Genomic DNA, 13,454 nt, shown 5'->3' on the forward strand with positions numbered 1-13,454 from the left:
AAAGAGCATCTTACCCAGGCCCAATCATGTGCATATACCATGGCAAATCCACCTCACCTACATGTCTTGAGGCAGTAGGGGACAATTTAGCATGGCAAATCCCCATAACCTGCACTTGTTTGGACTGGGAGGAAACCGGAGCAGCCGGACGAAACCCGCACAGACATAAGGCGAACGTGCAAACTCCATGCAGTCACCCCAAGGTCGGAATTGAACCAGGGTCCCTGACGCTGTGAGGCAGCAGTGCTAATGTTCATTTTCAGATGTGGGGCTGCAATTTGAAAATGCCTGTTCATTTGGGGCAGGCAGCACACAAACTTCGAACTGTCTCCTCATTCCCACTATTGTAGCGTTCAGTGAGCGTGACCCATGCTGCTGGTTGGCCAAATGCTCAGAGGCAGGCCTAGCAATGTGCATGTCTAGCATGCTTTCCAGCTTGCCTGTATCTCTTTAAGGGGACCAGCATTCATTAGCTGGAGGGGGCTGCTGACTGCCTTTTGTGAAAGTGGCTGCAAGTAAATGCTAAGACTATAAGACATAGGAGCAGAATTAGGCCACTCGGCATCGAGTCTGCTCCGCCATTCAATCATGGCTGATATTTTTCTCATCCCCATTCCCCTGCCTTTTCCCCATAGCCCCTGATCCCCTTATTAATCAAGAATTAAGAAAATGCAAGAGAGAAGTCAGGGTGGTGAGTGACTTGGAGGGGAACTTCCCAGGTGGTGGTGTTCCTATGTACCTGCTGCCTTGTCCTGGATGGGAGTGGTCATTGTTTTGGAAGATGCTGCCTAAGCAATCTTGGTGTCTTCCTGCAGTACACCTTTGTAGATGTTACACACTGCTGCCAATGTTCATTGGTTGTGGAGGAAGAAAATGTTTGTGGAAGGAGTGCCAATGAACTGGACTGCTTTGTCCTGGATGGTGTCGAGCATTTTGTGTGTTGTTGGAGCTGCACCCATCCAGGCAAATTGGAAGTATTCTATCACTTTCCTGACTTGTGCCTTGTCGATGGTGGGTTGGATTAGGAGAGTCAGGAGGTGACTTATCCGCCACAGGATTTCTAGCCTCTGACCTGCTCTTGGGGCCACAGGATTTATCTGATTGGTCCGGTTCAGTTTCTGGTCAATGGTAACACCCTCAGTGGAAATGGTCTAACAGGAACCACCATGAAGGACAACGTTTACAAGAAGAAATGTTGGGTCCTTGTGAAAAAGGGACGGCAATAATCATGGTTTTTATTTTATTCTGCTTATAAACTGGATGAATCATTTGGGCAATAGTAGCCTGGATGAGGAGTTCATAGAATGCTTTTGAGATAGTTTCTTGGAGCAGCACAATTTGGAACCAACCAGAGTGCAGGTTATATTAGACTTGGTATTGTATAATGTTATAGGATTAATTAATGACCTCAGAGTAAAGGCAATCCTAGGTAGCAGTGACCACAATATGATTGAATTTTACATCCAGTTTGAAAGGGAGAAAGTGGGTCTGAGACCAGTATTTTAAACTTAAATAAGGGCAACTTTGTGAGTATGAAAGCTGCGCTAGCTGAAATGACCTGGGACACTAGGCTAGGGGATAGATCAATAAAGAAGTAGTGACAGACATTGAAGGGGACATTTCAGAATATTCAGAATAAGTGTATTTCTCCTATAAAGAAAAATTATAAGGGAAAGACCCACCATCTGTGGTTAACTAAAGAAGTTGAGGTAAACATCAACCTTAAGGAAAAAGCATAAAACTGTGCAAAGGTGAGGTAATGGCCTAGTTGTATTATCGCTAATCCAGAAACTCAGCTGATGTTCTGGGGACCCGGGTTCAAATCCCGCCACGGCAGCTGGAATAATATCTGGAATTAAGAATTTACCGATGACCATGAAACCATTGTCGATTGTCGGAAAAACCCATCTGGTTCACTAATGTCCTTTAGGGAGGGAAATCTGCTGTCCTTACCTGGCCTGGCCTACATGTGACTCCAGAGCCACAGCAATGTGGTTGACTCTCAACTGCCCTCTGAACAAGGACAACTAGGGATGGGCAATAAATGCTGGCCAGCCAGCGACGCCCATGTCCAACAAATGAATTTTTTAAAAAGCTGAGTCGCAGGTCAGATGATTGGTCAGAATCTCCAGAATAGCAGAGAATGACTAAAAGGTGAGTCGGGAGAAATAAATTGAAATATGAGAGGAAGCTAGCTAGAAATGTAAAAACAGGTAGCAAGCGTTTCTGCAGATATTTAAGCAGGAAAAGAGTAAGTAGAGTGTTGGCCCTCTAGAGTGTGAAAATAGGGCATTAATAATAAATAATATTTTGCTTCTGACTTCATTATAGAGGATACAAAAACATTCCAGCGATAGCTGTACATCAGGGGCTGGAGGGGAGAGATGAACTTGGTGAATTACAATCATGAGGGAAGCAGTACTGAGCAAATACAAATACACAAAATAGGAGCAGACGGTGACTACTTGGCCCCTCAAGCCTGCTCTGCCAATCAGTAAGATCACGGCTGGTCTGTTTGTACTTCAACTTCCACATTTTTTACAGGGTGTGGGGAGCTGTAGCCGAGGGAGCTGTGGGAGTTGGTGGGTTGGTAATGAATGTTGGTGGTCAGTCTATCGCCACAAATGGAGACAGAGCAGTCAAGGAAGGGAAGTGTCAGAGATAGACCGTGTGAAGGTGAGAAAGTGGTGGACATTGGAAGCAAAATCAGTCAGTGTTTCGAGGCCCAGAGGAGAGCCTGAAGCAGCCCCCATATTGTCATCAATGTAACAGAAAAAGAATTGTGGGGGAGGGCCTGAGTAAGATTGGAATAATGAATGTTCCACAACCTTACAAAAAGACAGGCGTAGCTGGGGTCCACGCAGGCACTCATAGCCACACCTTCGATTTGCAGGAAGTGAGACAAGTTAAAGGAGAAACTGTTGAGTGACAGAACAAGTTTAGCTATGTGGAGGAGAGTGGTGGGGGATGGGGATTGTTCGGATCGCTGCTCGAGGCAGAAGCGAAGAAACCTCAGACTATCCTGGTGGGGGATGGAGATGTAGAGGGATTGGACATCCACAGTGAAGAGGGAGTGGTTCAGGCCAGGGGACTGTGACGTAAGACATCAGGGGAATCGCGAATGCAGGTGGGAAGTGACTGGATAAGGGGAGTGAGAACAGGGTCATGACAGGAAGAAATGAGTTTGGTGGAGCAGGAACAGGCTGGTACGATGGGTCTACCAGGGCAGCCCTGTTTGTGGATTTTGGGGAGGAGGTAGAAATGGGCTGTACGGGGTTGAGGACTATGAGGTTGGAAGCTATGGAGGGAAAATCTCCAGAAGCAATGAGATCAGTGACAGCCCTGGAAACAACGGCTTGATGTTTGGTGGTGGGATCATAGTCCAGGGAGAGGTAGGAGTCAGTGTATGAGAGTTGGCGCTCAGCTTCTGTAAGGTACACCAGACAGGAACAGGTTTGATAACAAGATCAGGGTTGGACTTGAGAGAACGGAATGCAGCAATTTCTAATCTTCAACCAGCTGAAGATGCATGGGCCTTGTTATTAACTACCTAAGAGACTAATTATGTTGAAAAGGAGCTAACATTAACCCTTTGACAATTGAACTAACGCAAAGTCAAAGCAATATTGCAAGTTTTGAGTTGATTTGTAGTTTGGTCAATTTCTAATTATACTAGTGGGGATAAAACTTGGTCGGATGTTGTAAGCAAGGAAAGATGAGCAGATTGCAAAAACTGAGTCCTGTGAGTTTACAAAGTAAATGGAAGTTAGGAATAAGAATGCATGATTTGATTGACTGAAAAATTCTACTTTAAATTAGGTAGGTTTGCTATGCTTTTGAATAGTAACAGAGCCTTTTGCATCTGAGATGAATTGCTTCTTCACCCACTGTGCATCAATGTCTGAGTATACTCCTTTTGGCAGAAGTCACCAGGTTAAAGTTTTGGTGTTCCCTGAAAAAGAGTAGAACAGGCGAAAAGCACAAAATAGGGATCAAAACTGATAAATGTTAAACAACAGTAACAGGGAGGTGGAGGAGCAGATAGGGAAACAGATCCTGGAGAGTTGCAATAATAGCAGAGTTGTTGTGATGGGAGACTTTAATTTCTCAAACATAGATTGGAATATCCCTAGGGTAAGGGGATTGGATGGGGAGGAGTTCGTTAGGTGTGTTCAGGAGGGTTTCCTGACACAGTATGTGGACAAGCCTACAAGAGGAGAGGCTGTACTTGATCTGATACTGACCAATGAACCTGGACAGGTGTCAGATCTCTCAGTGGGAGAGCATCTTGGAGATAGCAATCATAACTCTATCTCCTTTATGCTTGCATTGGAAAAAGAGGATCAGGCAAGCTAGGAAAGCGTTTATATGGAGTAAGGGGAAATATGAAGACATAAAGCAGCAAATTAGAGGAGTAAATTGGAAGGAGGTATTCTCGGGGAAATGTACTGAAGAGAGGTGGCAGTTTTTCAAGGAATGTCTGTCTAGGGTTCTACAGGACAACGTTCCGAGCAGACAGGGAGGTGTTGGTAGGTTGAAGGAACCGTGGTGCACGAAAGCTGTGTGGGACCTAGTCAAGAAGAAAAGGAAAGCGTACAAAAGGTTCAGAGAGCTTGGCGAAGATAGGGATCGAGATGAGTATACGGTTTGTAGGAAGGGACTAAAGAAGGAAATTAGGAGAGCCAGAAGGGGTCACAAGAAGGCCTTGGCAGGTAGGATTAAGGAGAACCCTAAGGCGTTCTATAAATATGTGAAGAGTAAAAGGATGAGATGTGAAGGAATAGGGCCTATAAAAGGTAAAGGCGGGAAAGTCTGTACGGAACCAGTAGAAATGGCAGAGGTGCTTAATGAGTATTTTGCCTCGGTTTTCACAGAGGAAAAGGACCTGGGTGGATGTACTGCGAGCTCGCGGTGGACTGAAAAGATTGAGTATGTGGACTTTAAGAAAGAGGTTGTGCTGGAATCTTTGAATGGCATCAAGATAGATAAGTCACCGGGTCCAGATGGGATGTACCCCAGGTTACTGCGGAAGGCGAGGGAAGAGATTGCAGAGCCCCTGGCAATGATCTTTGCATCGTCGATGGAGACGGGAGAGGTGCCGGAGGATTGCGGATGTGGTTCCTATTTTCAAGAAGGGGAATAGGGATAGCCCAGGAAATTACCAACCGGTGAGTCTAACCTCAGTGGTTGGTAAGCTGATGGAGAAGATCCTGAGGGACAGGATTTATGAGCATTTAGAGAGGTTTAGTATGCTCAAGAATACTCAGCACGGCTTTGTCAAAGGCAGATTGTGCCTTACGAGCCTGGTGGAGTTCTTCGAAAAGGTGACTAAACACATTGACGAAGGGAAAGCGGTAGATGTGGTTTATATGGATTTTAGCAAGGCGTTTGATAAGGTCCCCCATGCAAGGCTTCCAGAAAAAGTGAGAGGGCATGGGATCCAAGGTGCTGCTGCCCTGTGGATCCAGAACTGGCTTGCCCAAAGGAGGCAGAGAGTGTCTATAGATGGGTCTTTTTCTAAATGGAGGTCGGTCACCAGTGGTGTGCCCCAGGGATCTGTTCTGGGACCATTGCTGTTTGTCATTTTCATAAATGACCTGGATGAGGAAGTGGAGGGATGGGTTGGTAAGTTTGCCGACGACACAAAGGTTGGTGGGGTTGTGGATAGTCTGAAGGGGTGTCAGCAGTTACAGAGGGACATAGATAGGATGCAAGACTGGTCGGAGAAGTGGCAGATGGACTTCAACCCCGATAAATGCGTAGTGGTCCATTTTGGCAGGTCAAATGGGATGAAGGAGTACAATATTAAGGGAAAGACTCTTAGTACTGTAGAGGATCAGAAGGACCTTGGGGTCCGGGTCCATAGGACTCTAAAATCGGCCCCGCAGGTGGAGGAGGTGATTAAGAAGGCGTATGGTGTGCTGGCCTTTATCAATCGAGGGATTGAGTTTAGGAGTCCGGGGATAATGATGCAGTTATATAAGACCCTCATCAGACCCCACTTGGAGTACTGTGCTCAGTTCTGGTTGCCTCATTACAGGAAGGATGTGGAAAAGATTGAAAGGGTGCACAGGAGATTTACAAGGATGTTGCCTGGATTGAGTGGCATGTCTTATGAGGATAGGCTGAGGGAGCTCGGTCTTTTCTCCTTGGAGAGACGTAGGATGAGAGGAGACTTAATAGAGGTATATAAGGTGTTGAGAGGCATAGATCGGGTGGACTCTCAGAGGCTTTTTCCCAGGGTGGAAATGGCTGCTACGAGAGGACACAGGTTTAAGGTGCTGGGGGGGGGGGGGGGGGGGGGGGTAGGTACAGGGGAAACGTTAGGGGGAAGTTTTTCACACACAGGGTGGTGGGCGAGTGGAATCGGCTGCCGTCAGTGGTGGTGGAGGCAAACTCAATCGGGTCTTTTAAGAGACTCCTGGATGAGTACATGGGACTTAATAGGATGGAGGGTTATAGGTAGGCCTAGAAGGTAGGGAAATGTTCGGCACAACTTGAGGGGCCGAAGGGCCTGTTTGTGCTGTAGTTTTTCTGTGTTTCTATGTTTCTATCCTTAAGCGAGCTCTTCATTATGTTCCAAACATTTTATAACTTAATCCCAACCTGTGTGTGCTAAAGAGTCCTGATATTCCAATAAATTGTGTAAACAATCCGAGTAATCTTATTCATCTGGATGGACTCCGTTCTGCACAAGAGTAAATGTTGTTACTCCCACACAGATACTGAATAATCTCAGCACCATGATAGCAGCAATAGTGCTGTTTAACAATATGCTAAACTAATACCGATTTCCTTACCTCTTTCAGTGCAGGATTTTTTTTACAACTCATTACTTTGGAGAGACCTAAAGCACAATCAAAGAAAAAAGTATGCATTTGTGCCTATGACCTGTGTCATATAGACCTCGTTCTGTGCTGTGTTGAAATTGATATACACGTCACAGTGAAGATAGACTAGCAGGACATCACAAAGCATGCTGGACTAGGGATCTACATCATCGTGCTATAAAAACAGGAACAGAACTATTACTAAGCGAAGGCATCAGGCTGGGGACCTGGCTGGATAATGGACAGGAAGGCTGACCATCAGACTGCCAGACTATGACATGATATCAAATTAAAATTAAAACTCAATTAAATTTGGATGGATGACTTAGATTAAAGAGGCAAGATCAGCAGTCCGAGAATTCTGCAAGTGCAGGAAGGACCTGGGATACATCAAAGGAGCGTCAGGGTCAAGTGGGAAAAGAGCAGGGAGCCAAAAGTCGAGAACAGTTTCTCAGTTGTCATGATTACTTATGATTTAAAGAGACCTTGTTGCCCATTAAAATGTTTTTGAGGAAGGTACTCTGGGCGGGAATCCTGACGGGAGGCCAAGATCGGTTTCTTGATGGGGCGGCATCGTGGCACAGTGTAGCACTGCTGTCTCACAGCACCAGGGACCCGGGTTCAATTCCTGCCTCGGGTCTGTGTGGAGTTTGCACATTCTCCCCGTGACTGCGTGGGTTTCCTCCAGGTGCTCTGGTTTCCTCCCACAGTCCAAAGATGTGCGGGTTAGGTTGATTGGCCGTGCTAAATTGACTCTAGTGCCAGCAGATTAGCAGGGTTATGGGAATAGGGCCTGGGTGGGATTGTAGTTGGTGTAGGCTTGATGGGCCAAATGGCCTCCTTCTGCACGAGAGGGATTCTATGATGGCAGGAAAGTAGTTTGGAAGCTTGTTCTCCAGATTTTCGGGGCATCTTAAAGGTGGGCCAAATGTCCTGCAGAGTTACGTTGGGAACTCGACTTGCATCTCTTGAATGTTCATTAAAATCCCAGCACAACGGAATCTTGCCCCCGCCCCCCTTCAAATGTACCGCCCCCCACCAGGGGGAATTTAGAATGTTCTGTTTCACCATTGTACGCGAGTGGGGTGCACCTGGCGAGGTAGATTCCCTCCTGGACTTCCCGACAGTGTTTGCTGCTTTCTCCTTCCTTGCACAGAGTCACAGTGAGATGTCAGCTGCCTGTCACATATGCTTCACCAAGGCTGGCACAAGGGAGGGGTGAGACTGAGCCAGGACTGGGGGAGGGTGAGATCAAAGGAAGGAGCAGAAAAGCGAATGGCTGTTTGAATGCTGTTTAAATATGGTGCCTGGATATTGGAGACTATGAGATGAGTGGGGGGGGTGGAGGGGGGGCGGCGGCTACCTGCCCCACCACAAAATTCAACACACTCCTCACGGCTGCTTAATTAATGAGGTGAATAGCACGAGCTCCTGAATGTTTACCCATCCTGCTCTCCAGCAGAAGTCACTTTGACTTTTGCTCCCGCCATCAGATCTAGGCTCCAGAATGGAAAATTCTACCCCCTGAGGTCTCAAAATGTATGAAAAGCAGTGAAGGGACTTGCATTTTGGTAGCGCCTTTCATAACCTCAGGGATTTCCCACAACACAAATGAAGTGTAGTGACTTGTCAATCAGCAGCCGATTTGCTCACAGCAAGCTCCCACAAACGACAACGTGATCACCACCATACAAGCTGCCTTAGTTAAGATGGCTGAGTGATAAATATTGGCCACGTCATGGGAGAGAACGCTTTGAATTGGCCCATGGGATCTTTTACGTCCAGGCAGTTGGAACCACTTGGGGTGGTGGGGGTGGGGGGGGGGGGGGGGGGGGGGGGCGGGGGGAGGGGGGGAGGGGTTGAGGGCAGGGACGGGGGGGGGTGGTCTAAAGAGCCCAGGACCTTGGGGGTTGGACCTCATTATTCTGTAGTGGACACAGCAGTAGAAATCTGCCAAGGTTAATGCGCCAGTGTTCAAGTAGGTTTCAGGATTTTAGAGGAGGAATTGGCCTGACAGGGGACCGAGGAGTTTGGGACTGAACATTGGAGGGGTCTGCAGTATTGTTGACTGTGCCTTCAATAGCGATCAAGGAGGGGGCACTGGGAGGTTTAGACCTAGGTTGTGGAGGGATCTCAGAACTGGGAATGCTGGTGATTAAGGTGAGTACTTCCCTTTTTTAATTCTGTGCTGGCCAATGTTGATTTCTCTGGGGGCAATCTCTGGTTCTGGTCATCTCAGACGAAAGCCAAAGTTGCAAGAGGGAGCAGAAGAAGGCATTAAACCCCTCTTTGCATATGTTAATTGCCCAATTCCTGGCTTTTGTTTGGCCCTCACCAAGGTGGTGCCTGACATGGCCTGCACCAGAACTGTGTGCACGCAGCATGGACACCAAGTTAAACACACAATGACAAATGCGCTGCTGAAGACACAGGTGCTTTGGAGCTGAATTTCGAGCCCAAATCTCTGACAGTGCCGCACTCCCGCAGCACTGCACTGAAAGGCAAGTCTAGATTTTACTTTCATGTCCTTGAGTGGGCTTTGAATCCACAATCTCCTTACCCAGGGACAAGAGTGCAATCTGATACTTGAACTTAATAAATGAAATGAAAGAAACTGGTTTCATGGCAAATTAACGAAGTCATGACTTTGATACATCCTAATCCATTTTACCAGCCAGTAACTGAGCATTTCTAATAAAACGCTAACATGTGCTGGCCTCAAGCCACAAGACGTTTTTGAACTTCATTACATGGGCCTTTACTTGAAGATAAGAGTGTAGGCTGAAATTAATAGGGCAGATCATTATTGCAAATGAAAATGTGAATTCAGATCGATGGGATGAGCTAACTCAATGAACAATGTAGAGACATTATAAAGCAAAATAAACCAGACAAAAATGGCAATTTCTTTACCACTGACTATTGAAGAAACATCTCATGGCTTCTGCAAAAGTGAAGTAGGGCTAGTAATAAGTGCTCCTATTTTCTGATGCTGATCATAGAATCATAGAAACCCTACAGTGCAGAAGGAGGCCATTTGGCCCTTCGAGTCTGCACCGACAACAATCCCACTTAGGCCCTATCCCTGTAACCCCACAAATTCACCCCGCTAATCCCTATAACCTATGCATCCCAGGATACTAAGGGGCAATTTACCATGGCCAATGCACCTAACCCGCACATCTTTGGAGTGTGGGAGGAAGCCAGAGCACCCGGAGGAAACCCACGCAGACACGGGGAGAATGTGCAAAGTCCACACAGACAGTGACCCAAACCTAGAATCGAGCCCGGATCTCTGGCACTGTGAAGCAGCAGTGCTAACCACTGTGACACCATGCCGCTTTATACCTGTCCCTATCTCATTTGCTCTGGCGGAGCAGTAAAAACCATCACTTTTGGCAGGTCTTAAAATCTCTAAGGATTTCATTTGGCTTAAAAATCTAGCACCAAGTCTGGGACTGTTATAAGTGGCTTCAGTATTATAAAACAAGCTCGATAGTTCACATGATACACACATCTAGATTTATTACCACTGCACAATTTATGTTTCAGTTTTTTTTGAAATATTTCATGATATATGTTGAGGGAAAAAAGATTGGCCATTCAAAGTGAGAATGGGTGGGTAGGTGGTTAAAATAATTGACCACACCACTGCTCCAGCTCTGAGTTTAATGGAGGTGTTTTTGGATGTCTGCAAGTAGCCTGCTCACCAAAGCTGGATTTCAATTAGCGCAGACACGTGGATACTTATTGCTACAATTAAGATTCTTGTCAGACATTATTGAGGTGTTTTTCAAGTTTAATTTAATTTCAACTTAATTTAAATATCTCCAGCGCAGCTTTTTTATGGCTGGGAACCGGCCACATTTTCCTTTCACAGGCTACCCCTCCCCTGCTTCAGCTGTCTTTATAATGCTAGCTCCCCCCCCCCCCCCCCCGCCCCCCACCCCGCCTCTACCCCCAACAGTACTTCCCATCGACATCATCTCTCAATGACAATGTTTCTTTGCCTTGACAGAGCCAGGGACCTGGGTTCAATTCCAGCCTCAGGTGACTGTCTGTGTGGAGTTTGCACGTTCTCCGCATGTCTGCATGGGTTTCCTCCGGGTGCTCCGGTTTCCTCCCACTGTCCAAAGATGTACAGGTTAGGTGGATTGGCCATGCCAAATTGCCCCTCAATGTTCAGAAATTTGTCGGTTAGGGGGATTTGAGGGGTAAACATGTGGAGTTACGGGGCTAGAGCCTGGGTAAGATGCTCAGTTGGAGAGTCGGTGCAGACATGATGGGCCGAATGGCCTCCTGCACTGTAGGGATTCTATGATTCTATGATAGCTGACTGCTTCAAGTCTCAAACACCCCATTCCTACCGAATAGACCACACCTTCAGCACTTTCCTCTCCTCTCCTTCACCCCCACTCTCCAGCCTCTGATTTAATAGTGCCAGATTTTAACATAAATAACAACTGGATGTTGGATTCCACAAACTTTCAGCTTTCTTCTTAAGCATCCAGTAAGCACATTAAATACTCACTGACAGGCAATGGGGGCGATTCTCCCACCCTGCCGCGCTGGTTTTCTAGTGCAGCGGGGTGGGAGAATCTCGCGGCCAGGCACGCATAGGATTCACACATGTGTTCCTGCTAGTATCTGAGGGAGTGTATCTGTAGTGCCGGATTTCCAACATGGTCAGATCCACGCTGGAAACCAGCGGGAAGACAGGTAAGTAATTTACATCTTTAGTTGAATGTAATTTAAATGTCATTGGCAGGCCCAGGACTGAATTCTGTGGGCCCACTAGACTCTCCCACCCCGCCAGAGTGTTTCACTCCAGCGGGGATTACACTGGCTCGCCACCTTCGGGGAACTAGCGGGACGACCTTGCTGGAGTTAAGTGGGGGGCAATCGGGACACCCAGAGGGTCGGGCAGTGGTGTCCCTGGACATGGGCACCCTGGCAGTGCCAGCCTGGACCCCCTGGCACTGCCCAAAGGGCAAAGTGCCCAGGCCCAGGGGGCACCTTAGCACTACCCACCGGGCATGGGGCAATGCCAAGGAGAGGAGCCTATTGGGAATGGCTCCTAATGGGGGCAGGGCCTAGGGGCAATCAGTGGGATTGGGGGTCCTGCTGCCACTTTGCATGGGGTTTGATGGGGGCAGGAGGAAGGTCAGCGATTGGGGTTGGCTGGGGGGGGGGGCGGAATCTGGGAAGGGGGGGAATAGGGAGACTGTTTGAGGGGGGCGGCTTGAGATCGGGATGACGGGGGTTGAGGCTGGCCCTGAGAATGGTCGAGGTGCTGCGATCAGGCCATGGGGGGTGGGAAGGCTGCAGTGTGGCTGTCCCAGTCTGGCCAACAAACTGCAGGCTGACAGTGCAGGGCCACTGTGCATGCGCAGAGGCCCGCTGGGTTCAGCCTCCCTGGTGTGAATAGGCCCTGCCCCCGATTTATAATGATATTCACGCTGGTGGCCTCTGCAGTGCACAGAGTGTGGGAGCTCCCACTGAAAAAAACAGCGTGAATTACTCCAGTTTTCCCATGAGTTCACCACTTAGAATGTTCTTGGGAGAATACCACCCAAGGTCTCCACCACGTTCAAGCAACTCTTAATCCTCAACGAATTCCTGTAATTTCTTAAGAATAATTGCCTTTCATAAACCCACGTTGCGGAAAATATATTGTCTCTGTAAATTAGGCATGCTTTTACTGCCTTCTTTAATTATACTCCAGTAATTTCCCTCATGCCAGATGTCAAGTTAACTCCACGCTAATTTTCAGCATTCTGTTCCTGACCATTTTTTGAGGATTGGAGTTGCATTAGTTATCTTCAGACCATCCCTACATCCAATGAAGTTCACAATATATTAAAGTGGAAGTGCCAAAAACAGCTTCAGAAATAGCAAATGTACCTTCTGTTGCACACTACACCAGGCAATCAATATCTTGCACTCACTTTGAAAGCCACCCAAAGCTGAAAGTGTACAGAGCACTGTAAGCTTTTTTTGTTAAGATGTTTCTGAGTTGTTCTCTGTTATTTCTGATGACAGTTGTTTTCAGATTACAGGTCTGCATATTTATTCGAACTGATGCAATAGTTCATCCTAGATTGATTGTGGCACACTGGTAGGCGACGCTGTCTCACTGATGTTGCAAAATTGTCAAAGATTATGGACAGAAACAATCTTTTTAATGAGAGATTGCAGGAGCAGTGGATAGCGAAACCATGGAAATAAATGTAATGGCATTAACAGTGCCTTAGACACTCGCACGACACATAGGGCTGAATTGTACAAGGTGTTCTGCCACTCCCTGGGTAAAATCTCAGCGAGGGTGGCCCGCGGGGTGGGTGGGGTGGGGTTTGCCAATCAAGGGAGACACCTGTTGCTGAAACAGGCTAAACTTCCGCCCTTCTAGATCAGAATGTCCTACAACAGAGAGCTGTCAACCAAAGGATTTTTTTTCTTACTTTCCCACCCTACCCTCATCCTCTCTCGTCAGTCCGAAAATCGAAGCTGGGCAGGAGAAGGCCTTTAAGTGGCCGTTAAGTGACCCCCATGAGGGCTTAATAAGTGAAAGGGTGGGTTTCTTCACCACCCCCAACCGAATTTGCAATTGCGTCTGGGGGTTGG

At 47.3% G+C, this 13,454-nt stretch overlaps 1 protein-coding gene across 1 annotated transcript in view; it reads left to right on the forward strand.

The window, feature by feature from the left end:
- The window catches only part of spock1 (SPARC (osteonectin), cwcv and kazal like domains proteoglycan 1), a 497,915-nt gene that overhangs the window by 379,898 nt on the left and 104,563 nt on the right, over positions 1 to 13,454 (forward strand). The gene's annotated exons all lie outside the window — the stretch shown is intronic.

Source organism: Mustelus asterias, chromosome 16 (assembly GCF_964213995.1).
Source record: "Mustelus asterias chromosome 16, sMusAst1.hap1.1, whole genome shotgun sequence".
In the NCBI taxonomy this organism is placed as follows: Eukaryota; Metazoa; Chordata; class Chondrichthyes; order Carcharhiniformes; family Triakidae; genus Mustelus; species Mustelus asterias.